Source organism: Neomonachus schauinslandi, chromosome 12 (genome assembly GCF_002201575.2).
Source record: "Neomonachus schauinslandi chromosome 12, ASM220157v2, whole genome shotgun sequence".
In the NCBI taxonomy this organism is placed as follows: domain Eukaryota; kingdom Metazoa; phylum Chordata; class Mammalia; order Carnivora; family Phocidae; genus Neomonachus; species Neomonachus schauinslandi.
In genome coordinates this window covers 3,863,355-3,876,670 of record NC_058414.1, presented here as the reverse complement: position 1 = coordinate 3,876,670, position 13,316 = coordinate 3,863,355, and positions in this window count along the sequence as shown.

The following is a 13,316-nucleotide window of genomic DNA, read 5'->3' as shown; positions in this document are numbered from 1 at the left end:
CCACTCCCCCTGCTTGTGTTCCCTCTCTCGCTGTGTCTCTCTCTGTCAAATAAATAAATAAATGAAATCTTTAAAAAAGAAAAAAAGAAAAAAAAAAAGAAAACCATCCGGGGTGCGGGGCGGTGCCTGGGTGGCTCAGTCGTTAAGCGTCTGCCTTCGGCTCAGGTCATGGTCTCAGGGTCCTGGGATCAAGTTCCGCATTGGGCTCCCTGCTCAGCGGGAAGCCTGCTTCTCCCTCTCCCTCTGCCCTCCTCCTACTTGTGCTCTCTTTCTCTATCTCAAATAAATAAATAAATCTTAAAAAAAAAAAAGAAAATCATCAGTAAGAGAAAATGCATTACAGTCCTGTACTGCATTTATTGAAAAAAAAATCCATGTATAAGTGCGCGGTTCAAATCTGCGTGGTTCAAGGGTCAACTGTATTAATCACATTTCTTTTCTGTGCTAAGGCATTTCCTCTCCTTTAAATGACACACATTTTGAAGAAATTCTAAAGGCACGTTCATATGCAACCTCTCCCACATGACCCACTTCTGTGACAGATGAGGGGAGCGAAGCCCAGATGTGTCAGGTGGCTCGGGCAGCAGCAGCATCCCCGCCCGAACTCTCAGATATCCTCCCCCTGCCCGGAGTCTCTGTATCTCTCCATCTACGAGAGTGGGCGGACACAGGCCCTTCTGTCTGTGGGTCTTCAAAGAATAAGTGCGTATCTTGTTTTCAGCGACTATCTTTTCATTTACAAAATGACTCACTGACATAAGTAAGATGGGGAAAGACAAGAAAACGCGTGAATTAACCAGAGAAAGGAACACGGTTCTTTCTGTGCACCCTAAATAGATTGCTGAGTAATGATGTCGGAGACATTTATGCATTAGTACCAAACAGTAATAACGTTTTAGCACCGAAGGGCTCTGCAAATCATCCGGTCCAGCTCGTATCTGGATTTGGCTCCACAGCCTCTGAACACTTTTGAGGGATTGTTCCAATGGTCAGAAGCATCCCCCATCTGCTTTTCCATGGCCACCCAGTTAGTCTTTCTCTCCAGAGGTGACGTGGATGCAGATGCACCAGCATTTGGGGCTCTAGGGGGTGGAGTCTAAAGTGTATCTACCATGGTCAGCACCTCGTGTGACCAGAGTTGTTCGAACAACTGCTTTTGTCTCCCCGTGTTATGAGAATCAAGTTAGAACACGGGTTAAAATAGGGACCCTACTTTTAGGGGTCCACCATTCTTATTATCTATGAACTGTGATTGCCTCTCATTAAAGAATTGGTGCTGTTTTTCTCCCATAGGATAATGCTTTTCTCAGTTGATGTGCTTTCAAAAGACACTTGGCAAATGTGTGATTAAAGATAAATTCAGTACACAGCTGTCAGGATTACCAAATTGTAACTGCTCTTAAGTGAGGCATTTGTTTTAGAAAAGATGAGATACAATTTTCAGAACCTGTGGTTTATGGATCCCTCCTGGGGTAATGGGCTCTTTGATACCTGAAGTTTATCTTCCCACAAGACAAATAAAAGGGGTGAGTTTTCTGTCACCGTAAGAGCAGAATGTGTCTTCTGATCAACACGGGGGGTATTTTATATTCCCTGGTGCACCCCCGAAAGTCCTCTCTAAGAATACTCATTGGCTTATTCTCCCTGGAGACGGAGACAGATTGGGGAAGCCATCCACGGGGCTATTTGTCTTCATGCTGTCAGCCTATTTCTACCAGAACATGTAAGCATTTCGGATGCAGTACAAGTTTCCTCTGGTAATGGCACCATTGATCATGTTATTGGATGTGGTGAAGATATCTGCCTGCCTTGGGATGAATAGCTTTATTGTATATTGTGACAATTGATTTCCCTTTGGCTAAGGACATAGGCTGGGGATATTTTAAGCCACTGTATTAATGACCAAGCGGCTTTTACCAGATGAATAATGGCCAAAGCCTATGAATGGATAATCTTCTGGAGGACAAAGGGAAACGCAAGCTTTTTTGCAACCTCGGTCTGCCTGAGGCTGGGCAAACTGCCACAGCGGTTTGTGGTACAAATTCAGGGGCTCCTCGCAAGAAAATCTGGTGCTGGGCATCACTTTTAAGAAGCCCACCTGGATGGAGCTCCAGGAGGACAAAGGAGGGAGAAAATAATCTTTGAGTCTTGACTCAGCAGAAGGTGTTGATGTGTCTGACCCTCATGCTAAGCAGGCAGGGCGCCCACAGATCGTCCCCGTTTGCAGGTGAAGAAGCCAAAGAAGCTGAATTAAACAAGGTGACAGGGACTCAGCTGGAAAGTCACATCCGCTGAGCTCCAAAGCCAGGGGTTTCCGCACTACTTCTTCAAGGAATTTAGTCTAACTTGACAGCACAAAATGCCGTACAAAGGCATCCGCAAAGATGTTGTCTTCCAACAGAGCCTACAGCCTGCTTTTCCCAGGAGTCTGAGCCCCGCACCCAGAGTGACCGCTGCGGTTCAAACAGATTTGGGCCACTTCTATCCTAAAGCCCCTGTGGGGCTCCTCACTGCCTTAGGATTGAACCTGACCTCTCGCGGGGCATAAAGGTCCTTGGTGAGCTTGTGTGTGCCCATCCCTGCAGGCCCCCGCTCCCTCCTACTCCAGGCATGCGGGACTCTCCCAGCCCTTTCACTCCTGCACGGGCCCTGCCCCGGCGACCCTCCTGGTTCCTCCTGCTTCCAGAGCCCGCAGGGTGCTCCTCCCTCCTCTTCCCTGCGCTTCTCAGCTCTGGAGGAGCAGGGGCAGGGGGGTGGGTCCCGGTTCCCTCACGGGATCTGTGTTTCTAGAACTCTTCGCATCTGCCAACTCATTTCCTATAGCAGATAGTGAGGGTCAGTCAGCATCTGTGGATTGAATGAATGAAACACTTGTAAACCCACCCTGTGGCTTCGCTGTTATAAGATATCCACAGATGCGGCCGGATGTCCGCTACACAGATACAGAAAGGATGCAGAGAAATCAAGTTACTTGATTAAACTCTTAGTCCCCACACCTTGTGTTACAGGGCACTCCAAGAATTCATTTGTACAGCACTGATGTCAAGGACGCTTGAGGTCCAGCTCAAAGTTATTTCATTAAGAAGTCAGCAAAGTAGAATACATTGCAGGGGCCGGCGGGGGGCAGGGGGGATGAAAGTTTAGCAAATTTATCATAAAATCAGGAGCTTTACAAACGTGCACACTCTTCTGCAAAACGACATGACAATATGTATCCAAATCGTAAAAATGTCCCAACCCGTTGACCTAATCATCTCACTGCTGGGAATGCATCCAAATGACATGATTCAAAAACAAATAAAGGCCATACACAGGGTAACGTTTACCGCCCTCTTACTCAGGATTTCCCCCTATGTTCCTCACTGCTGTCATCATAAATTCCAGCAAAGTAGCAGATACCAAGTTATTTACAGGACTACGTCCCCTCTACACTATGAGCTCATTAAGGCCAGGCACCATCACTTGACTCATCTTTGTATCTGCCGTAAAATAAAGACATGCCTCAGTGTTTTCTAAAAGCAACACATACGTGCCCACACACCTGTATGAGCACACATGTGCGTGCACACACACTCCTCTCTAATAATCTAAAAAAAAAAAAAAAAAGCGCCCAATGTTCAACAAAAGAACATGTTTAATTATGGTGTCTTCCCAGTTCCTGCATCGGAAAACAAGGTGATTAGGGCTCTGGCTTCTGAGAAGAATCAACAGGGCCATGAGCTTGCCTTAAGAAGCAGGCCAGAGAAGGTTTACCGGGTGAGGACAGTTGAACACCGGTCTTCACAAAGAGGGGAGACAAAAGAGAGACTCCTGGTCTGGTCCTCAGTGAAATCAAAGCCACAGTATAAAATGGAAATGGCCAAGCTTGGTGGCCACGAGTTTGTGACCGGAGTCCCCACTTGCCTGCAATTCACAGCTAAATACACTTGACTTTAGGAAACATACCAAAAAAAAAAAAAGAAAGAAAGAAAGAAAAGCAAAGCCACTGTCATACACCTTCTGTCTAGAAGTTTAACTCAGAAAAGAAGTTCTTCATCATCATCAGGTAGCAACCATTTCAAGGCAGTCTGGGTCTCACTTGATTTACTCATCTTATGAATTGGATTCTGTCCCCATGTTTGAAAACAAAAGTGTCCTTTTAAGCTGCTGACAAATTTACAAAGAAGAGCTGCTAATGGGAAGATTTCAGGAGCAGATGGAAACAAATGAAGCTCCTGAATTTAAGATTTCACACTCCACTCATCCCTGCTCTTTAGCTAACTTATCAGAAAGGAGAAGACCTGAGAGTCATCCAAGCTTCTCTGATGACCCTGAGGATCTAAACTTGGAATGTGCAACCTCAAAATTGGCGCTAGTTAGGGGAGTGAGGAGGAACACCAGGGGACATACAAGAGCTTCTCTAAAGAACAAATGATTAAGGACGCCTGGGTGGTTCAGTCGGTTAAACGTCCCACTCTTGGTTCCTGTTCAGGTCATGATCTCAGGGTCATGAGATCGAACCCCACGTCAGCTGCTCACACATGGCGAGGAGTCTGCTTGAGATTCTCTCGGCTCCCCCCTCCCTCTTTCTCTCTCTCTGAAATAAATAAATAAAATCTTTAAAAAGAAAGAACAAATGACTGATGCTCACTGGGCTTTATGAGCATTAATGGGATGCCACCTGAATCACTATTCCCACAACACCAAAATGTAAGTAAAACAGAAGACACATGGAGAAGAAACACGTTAGCACTCTGGAGTTGAGCTCTTGATCTATGTTGGGAAATGCTAACAGAAGTTGAATAAAACTTTTGCATTATTTTTTCTTTTTTAAAAACTTTTTTTTAAGTAATCTCTACACCCAAAGTGGGCCTCGAACTCATGACACCGAGATCAAGAGTCACACGCTCTTCTCACTGAGCCAGCCAGACGCCCCTAAAACTTTCACATTTGTAAAAAATTCATTTATGTTATTATTCCTAGGCAAACTGTTGACTAGGAAGTATGTCTGCTGAAAAGCAAAACTGTGCTATATTTCTCTTTGCAGGTCGTATTTATTATACTTCTCACTCTTGCTTTGGCTTCTAGGAAGCTTGGAGTCAAATCTGCCACCCACCTGTCATACTAGGTGTGTAGGGTGACAGAGCACAAATCACGAGCAACCTTTTTGCCTGGCCATGCAAGTCATCTTCTCTCTGCCCTGATATTTCAATTTCTAAAATATTATTACATGGTATATTATATTATATTTCTCTAAACTCTAAAATCTCTAGAGAAACACCAAGTATAAAATAAGGCATTTGGAAATGCATCCAAATCTCTGAATGACCTCATGCATGTCTAAAGCCTCGCAGCTCCTGTGTGTGCTTCTCTTCTTACACTTGACTAGGAGGACAATGAGAAAATGCCTGCCTGAGAGTGATGGGTCTCCAAGTGTGGTCCCCACACCAACAGCAGGAGCGTGCCACTCTTGCTCTCCAGATGGAGTTCAAGCCCCATGCTGGGCATAAAGCTTACTTTAAAAAAAAAACACGTGGGGATGCCTGGGTGGCTCAGTCAGTTAAGCGTCTGCCTTCGGCTCAGGTCATGATCCTAGGGTCCAGGGATCGAGTCCCACATCGGGCTCCTTGCTCAGCAAGGGGGACGGCTTCTCCCTCTGCCTGCTGCTCCCCCTGCTTGTGCTCTCTCTCTCTAACAAATAATTAAATTTTAAAAATTTTAAAATTTTAAAAATGCAAATTTTCAGGCCCCAGGCCAAACCTTCCAGGTTAGGAACTCCAGCAGGGGTGTGAACCAGGTCTGTGTTTCAATTAGTCCTGGAAGCAATTCTGATGCTCACCAGGGTTGAGCTGCATCTGGGTGAAAGGTGCATCCTGAAATCTGGGCTCCCACATGAGCATAGTACCTACCTGCACGAGACCTGTAAGCACCTGGCGACCCTCATTGTCCCTGCATTCGCAGCCCCAGGTCCTGGGAAGTTGAATCATAAAAAGGAAGAGTCTAGAATGACTAGAAGTGTGCAGCTGAAGGAGGCAGAGAGGTATCCACAGTGCAAGTGAAGAATAACTCAACAGGGGGTAGCGTGGGGAGCTTGACTTCCATTCCAGGTACAGGGCATCTAGAGCACGGAAGTCTATGAGAAGCCATCCACCTCGGTTGGGTTTGTACGTCCATTATTCTTTACAACTTCCTAGCTCCTAAAGGTCAATAACAGTATATACTTAGAAGGGTCTCAGCTTCAACAGGCTTAATTAGAATATTTCATAGTTATCAAGGGCACCAGACCAGGATTTGAAAAGGCAGTCTCTGAGGAAAGATGAAAGGATATGTATTCAGACTAGTCTTAGGCGTGAGTCAAGGAAAATTACAAAAATTACACTGTCTTTTTTTTTTATTAAAGATTTTATTTATTTATTTGAGAGAGAGAGAGAGCACACAAGCAGGGGGAGGGGCAGCGGGAGAGGGAGAAGCAGACTGCCCACTGAGTGCAGAACCCAATGTGGGGCTCGATCCCAGGACTCTGAGATCATGACCTGAGCCTAAGACAGATGCTTAACTAACTGAGCCACCCAGGCACCCCAACTTTGTTAATCTTTTTAAGAGATTGTTAGTACTTCTAGCAGCATTATTGAGGTATACTTTAAATAGCACAAAACTCACCCATTGTAAGTACACAATTTAATAATTTTAGTAAATTTATTTAATTGTGTAACTATCATAACAACCCAACTTATAAATATTCCATCACCTCAAAAATCCCCTCATGGCCATTTGCAGAGAATTCCCTCTCTGACCCCAGGGCTAGGCCACCAGTGAGGGGCTTTCTCCCTGTGTAAATTTGACTACTCTAGACCTTCCAAAAAATAGAATCATACAGCCGGTTGTCTTTTGTGATTGGCTTCTTTCATTTAGAGTGAGTTTTTGAGGTTCATTCCTTTGTTGTTGCACATATCATTACTCATTTTCTATTGGCGAATTATATTCCATCGTGTAGTTATACCACATGTTGTTTATCCATTTACCAGTTAATGCACATTTGGAGTATTTCCATTTTCTTTTTTTTTTTTTGGTTATTAAGGATAATACTGCTATGAACATTTACATACACATCTTTACGTGGGCACATGTTCTCAATTTTGTGGACATAGAGTTTTTATTAAGTATCATAAGTTTTTTTGTTTATAGTGCTTGTTTAATTCTGTTGAATTCTGTTGTGCTCAAAGAACATACTTTATGTAATTGTCTTTTATATTAATACAGTAAGACTTGTTTTATGTCCTGACAAATGGTCTGCCCTAGAGAATGTCCACCTGCACTTGTAAAGAATTCCTCAGTGGTTGGTACTATTTTTCACACATATGTCAGCTCAAGTTACTTGAGTGTCATTCAAGTCTTCTATAGCCTTGATAATTTTCTGTCTAGTTTTTCTATGAATTATTGGATGGTTTGTTGAAATTTCTAACTACAATTATTTGAAGTTTCTATTTCTCCTTTGAATTGTGTCAATTTTTACCTTAGGTATTTTGGGGCTGTGTTATTAAGTTCATATACATTTTTATTTGTTTTCTGCAAGTTTCCTGGGTTTTAATCTTCTGTTCCTCTCTACCTTTTTTAAGTTAGATAAATATTTTTAGTGTGCCATGTTTAAATCTTTTGTTGATTTTAATTACTGTTCTAAGAATTAAAATATGTATCTCGATTTATCACAATCTACTTTAGAGTAATTCTAATTTAATTTCATTAAAACAGGAAATCCAATTTTCTTTCTCTCATGTCTTTGTACCAAGAATAGGCCCTGGAAGTAGTGGGGAGTGGCAGTACTCAAATCTCACTGAGAAGATGTGTCTCTCTGATCAGTGGAACAGGAGAAGGACACTCAGGTCCAAAGAGAGTTGGGAATCTGCATTATGGTTTTCTCTCTTTTTTATCTCTCAGCTTCGTTTTTATGTGTTGGAGTTGTTTAGTCATTTATCAGATTTATGTGTTGCATTTTTTCCTATAAAAATGGGCTTCTTTGCCCTGGCTTAATGAGTGTTGTTTGATGAACAGAGGTTCTTAATTTTAACAAAGTCCAATTTATCAATTCCTTTCATCATGGTTGATGTTTTTAGTGTCCTTTTAAATTAATCTTTGCCTACTCAAAATCTCCTATGTTTTCCTCTAAAAGCATTATTAGTTTAACTTTCATATTTAAATGCTATCTGGAATTGATTCTTTTGTACAGTGTGAGGTAGAAGACAAGGTAGCTTATATCTTATAACCAATCTCACCTAGCACCATTAATTGGAGAGGTCCCCCTACCCCAGCCCACTGTACTGCAACCCAGCTTAATCCTACATCTAGTGATCTTTATGTCGGTGTCTTTTCTGATTCTATTCTGCTCCCAGGTGTCAGTCTTTCTATCTTCGAGACAATATCACAATATGTTATCTACTTTCATACATTTTCCAGCTTTGCTGTTCTCCTTCAGCATTTCACTGGCTAGTTTTTGTTTTTTTTTTTTTTTTAAAGATTTTATTTATTTATTTGACAGAGAGACAAACAGCGAGAGAGGGAACACAAGCAGGGGGAGTGGGAGAGGGAGAAGCAGGCTTCCCGCGGAGCAGGGAGCCCGATGTGGGACTTGATCCCAGGACCCTGGGACCATGACCTGAGCCGAAGGCAGATGCTTAATGACTGAGCCACCCAGGCGCCCGCACTGGCTAGTTTTTAACTTTTATATTTCCATGTGGATCTTAGAATCAGTTTGGTAATATCCACACATGTACACACATACACAACATCATTTTAGTTGTTTTGTTTTTTGCCTTTTTTTACTGGAATTGTGCTGAAACAAGAGCTTCCTTTGAGGCAGACTGACATTTTTCACATTATTGAGTCTTCCCATGATGAACATGCTATATTCTTTCATTTACTTAAGACTTCTTTAATTTCTCTCAATAAAGCTTTAAGATTTTTAAATGTGGCAATCATGCCAAATTTTGTTAGATTTACTTCTAAGTATTTAATATGTATGATGTTATTTGAAAGATTAGTTTTTATTTTTTAATTTTTTTATCTTTTGTTTCTCCTTTTTATTTTTTAATTTAAATTCAATTAATTAACATATCGTGTATTACTAGTTTCTGAGGTACTGTTCAGTGATTCATCAGTCTTATATAAAATATCCAGTCCTCATTACGTCATGTGCTTTCCTTAATGTCCATCACCCAGTTACCCTATCCCCCACTCCCCGCCCCCCCCAGCAACCCTCAGTTTGTTTCTTATGATTAAGAGTCTCCTGCGACGCCTGGGTGGCTCAGTTGGTTAAGTGTCTGCCTTCGGCTTAGGGTCCTGGGATTGAGTCCCACATCGGGCTCTTTGCTCAGCAGGGAGTCTGCTTCTCCCTCTGCAGCTCCCCCTGCTTGTGCTCTCTTTCTCTCTAACAAATAAATAAATAAAATCTTTATTTAAAAAAGAGCCTCTTGTGGTTTGTCTCCCTCTCTGATTTCATCTTTTTTACTCCCCCCCCCCTTCTGCTATGATCTACTCTGTTTTGTTTCTTAAATTCCACATAGGAGTGAAATCATATGATAATTGTCTTTCCCTGATTGACTTATTTCACTTAGCATAATACCCTCTAGTTCCACATCATTGCAAATGGCAAGATTTCATTTTTTTGATGGCTGAGTAATATTCCATTGTATATATATACTACATGAAAGATTAGTTTTTAATTCATTTCTACTGGTTGCTGGTATATAGAAACATGGCTGATTTTTACATATTGACCTTGTACAACAGTCTGTATCAAGGATTAATTCTGATATCTGTAGTTTCCTTTATATTTTTAATGGACAAAAATCATGTCATTTTTAAATAGCAACCAAGCATTTCCAAAAGACTGGTGTTATTTCTTTGGTAAAGATTTTGGAAAGATTCAATGGTGAGGCCAAATGAGAGTAGGTTTTTCCTTGTGAGAAGGATCTTGATATGAATCTCTCTCTCTCTCTCTCACACACACACACACACACACACACACACACACACCATTCAGTTCTGTCCAACTCACTACATGTGGTTTAATTATGATTTTATCCTACTCTTTGAGATACACGGGAGAAAAAAAAAACCTCTAATTCTTAGTCAGTGTTTCTCACATATTTTTCATGAAAGTGCTTCTAATAATTTGAAGTCTCAGTATTTTTCTTACAAATTTTATAAAAGTTTTCATTTTCTTCTCCAAAAAAATATTTATTTTCTTGGGGAAATAAAGCTGCAAATAACTAGTCGACCCTGGAACAATGTGCGGGTTTAGGGAACTGACCTCTGCACAGTCAAAAATCTGTGTATAACTACTGACTCCCCAAAAACTTAACTACTCACAGCCTATGGTTGACCTTCAGAAGCCTTACCGATAACACAAAGAATTGATTAACACATATTTTGTATGCTGTATGTGTTATATTCTGTACTTCTCCAAGAAAGTAAGCTAGAGAAGAGAAAATGTTAAGAAAGTCATGAGGAAGCAAAAATACATTTATAGGACTGTCTTGTATTTATTGGGGAAAAAATCTGCATATAAGTGGACCCACACAGTTTAAACCCATGTCATTCAAGGGTCAACTGTATTGTTAAGGGCAACAATACTGCAGTGAGATGTACAGTCGTTACACTCAGGGCCTTAGTGCTCTCAAAGTACCTCATACCACCTTGGGTATGCTATTCCCCTTTAGAGAATCAGAGCTGATTCTAACAAGGCCCAGAGTCAAGGTCATGCCCCGCTCACATGCATGAAAGAAGAGCGTCCACACGTGCAGAACAGAGGCTCCTGATTTTTAATGTCACAAGTGTTCTGAGACTAAGAGGCTTAAGTGGAATGAGTGCTGTGAACCTCACCTCTGAGGTGCCCCTGTCTCCAGAGCAAATCTGAAATCCTGAAAGTCCATATAAATAACATTTGCTGTTTGTATCACTGGGAGAAAGGAAAGAAAAAACCAACAGTGCCACACAAACCATTTTATCAAAAGAAAATCCTTGGGAGATTGAGCTATACAAGTCACCAAAGTGAATATATTAAGTTGTACTTGATTTGTGATCATTTATTTATATCCCATGCATTCTTGGTTTCAAACTTTTGCCCCTTTGACGCAATTGACTTTGGCAGCTTGCAACTGATCTGTAATTTTCCCTTTGTTGGGAGAAGGAAGTAGTTAATGCTACAGGTGAAGACATTAGAGTTGGCAGAATAAAGGCCTGTTTCCTGAGATCGGGACTTAAAACCTTCATATTCCATCCAAGCTATGTCTATCCTAGCATCTAATTTTGTCTAAGGCATTGTTTTTGATGTCCTATAATCTTTGAGTCCACGTGTAATATTTTCTCGTGACAACACTGTTTTGTGTACGTGGGTGGCAGAGATCGACAACCATAAATTATTCACTAATCTCAGTTAATTATTACAGAGTATGCAAGTTCAATAGAAACTCTTCTCATTTTTCAAGCCAATCTTTAGGTAAGAATTCCAAGAATTCCAAGCACCATTTAACCTGTCAAGGTCAGAATACTATAGATGGCAGAAAGCCTTTCTATCTGGCTCATTTAAACTTTTCTACTTGGTACTCCTGAAAATAAGAAGTTGTTGATGTTTTGACATAATTGGATCAAAATCTTTTTTTTTTTTATTTGACAGAGAGAGAGACACACAGTGAGAGAGAACCCAAGCAGGGGTACTAGGAGAAGGAGAAGCAGACTCTCTGCTGAGCAGGGAGCCCAACGCAGGGCTCAATTCCAGGACCCCGGGATCATGACCTGAGCCAAAGGCAGACGCTTAACGACTGAGCCACCCACGAGCCCCTGGATCAAAACCTTTTAATACAAATCCTTCTTGAATCTGTAATCCTTCTTGAATCTGGTTTTCAAAAACATATTTATGCTCCTTCTAAGAATCTCTAGTATGTCATTCCCCAAATCCTGCCCTATTCCATCCCATGCTATCAAAGTAAGAATCCTTAAAATGTTAGCATACGCACACCAATAAGGAATTAATTCAAGAACAAACCGGTGACTACCACAGGGGAGGGAGTGGGAGAGGGGAGAGACAGATGAAGGGGATTAAGAGGTACAAACTTTCAGTTATAATATCAATGTCATGGGGATGGTAAAAAAGAATTAATCCAGATAATTTCTAAACAGAGTCCACTGACTCTGTACCCTAACTGGGATAAATCCTAAGCACAAACAGACCTGCAAAGAAAAATCTTGAACTGTACTCGGTAGGCTTCCTGCTGGTGGTGATATAAATAGAAGGTCTCCAGGGTGTATGATGGGAAGGAACAAAGAAATAAAAGTGCTGATGGAGTTGGATTATATACAGAGATGGGGAACAGTGGGGACAAAGACAGAGACCAAAAGAGATAAAGCAAAAATGGCAAAATGTTCATGAAAGGTAAATGTAGTGAAGGGTCTACACCTGTTCATTGTACAAGCATTTCAGGTTTTCTATAGGTTTGAAACCTTTACCAAGTTTCAAGGACTAGAACTCCCTCAGAGATTGAAATCACATCTTCCCATCTTTTGGAAATATCCAAACACAGATACCCTATCGAGTGCCAAAATGTTGTTTCTTATTGTGCTTGGCAAGAGACAACACACAGTATCTTGGATATTTAAGGTAACCAAATATTTGAGCACCCCACAGTTAAGCCTTCCACTGAATAGCACGGACTCCATGAGAGGTGACTTGGGCAGTGCGCTCCCCTGTCCACGAGCAGGTACTGCAGCCTGGACAGGAGCCGCCCTGATCTCCTGATGGACGCCAGGCGCCCACCAGCTCCTCAGCAGGCTCGCTTCACCCCACACCCCCTCGAGGGCCGCCGGCCTCTCTACCTGCCTCCCCTTCCCCACCCCGACTCCATTCCTGCCAGTCCTAACTGACCCTCCCAAAGATTCCCCCCCCCGGACACTAACAACAGCTGTGTCACCGTCCGCCACCTACCAAGCCCGCATCGCAGGGCCTCCAGCTTGGGCCAGTAACCCCCGCAGTGACGAGCTGACCACCTCTTGAGCTGACCACCTTCTCCGAAATGCTCAGGTCAGGGAAATGCTCCCATCTTTCTGAGCCAATCTGTGGCTCTGACCTTGAGTCCTAGCACCACGCCCTGGGGCCACACAGATACCGCCGAAGGTCCCTCCTTCAGGGAGAGGACTCAAACTCTTGAAGACGTGATCATGACTCCAGAGTCAGCTTGCTTCCAACTCAGCTGCCTCATCCAGCCGCCCTCTCGAGCCATCATTGGTAAGCCCACTGTCCCTGGGAACGCACTCTTGTCAAATACCCTCTTAAAATGTGATGCCCA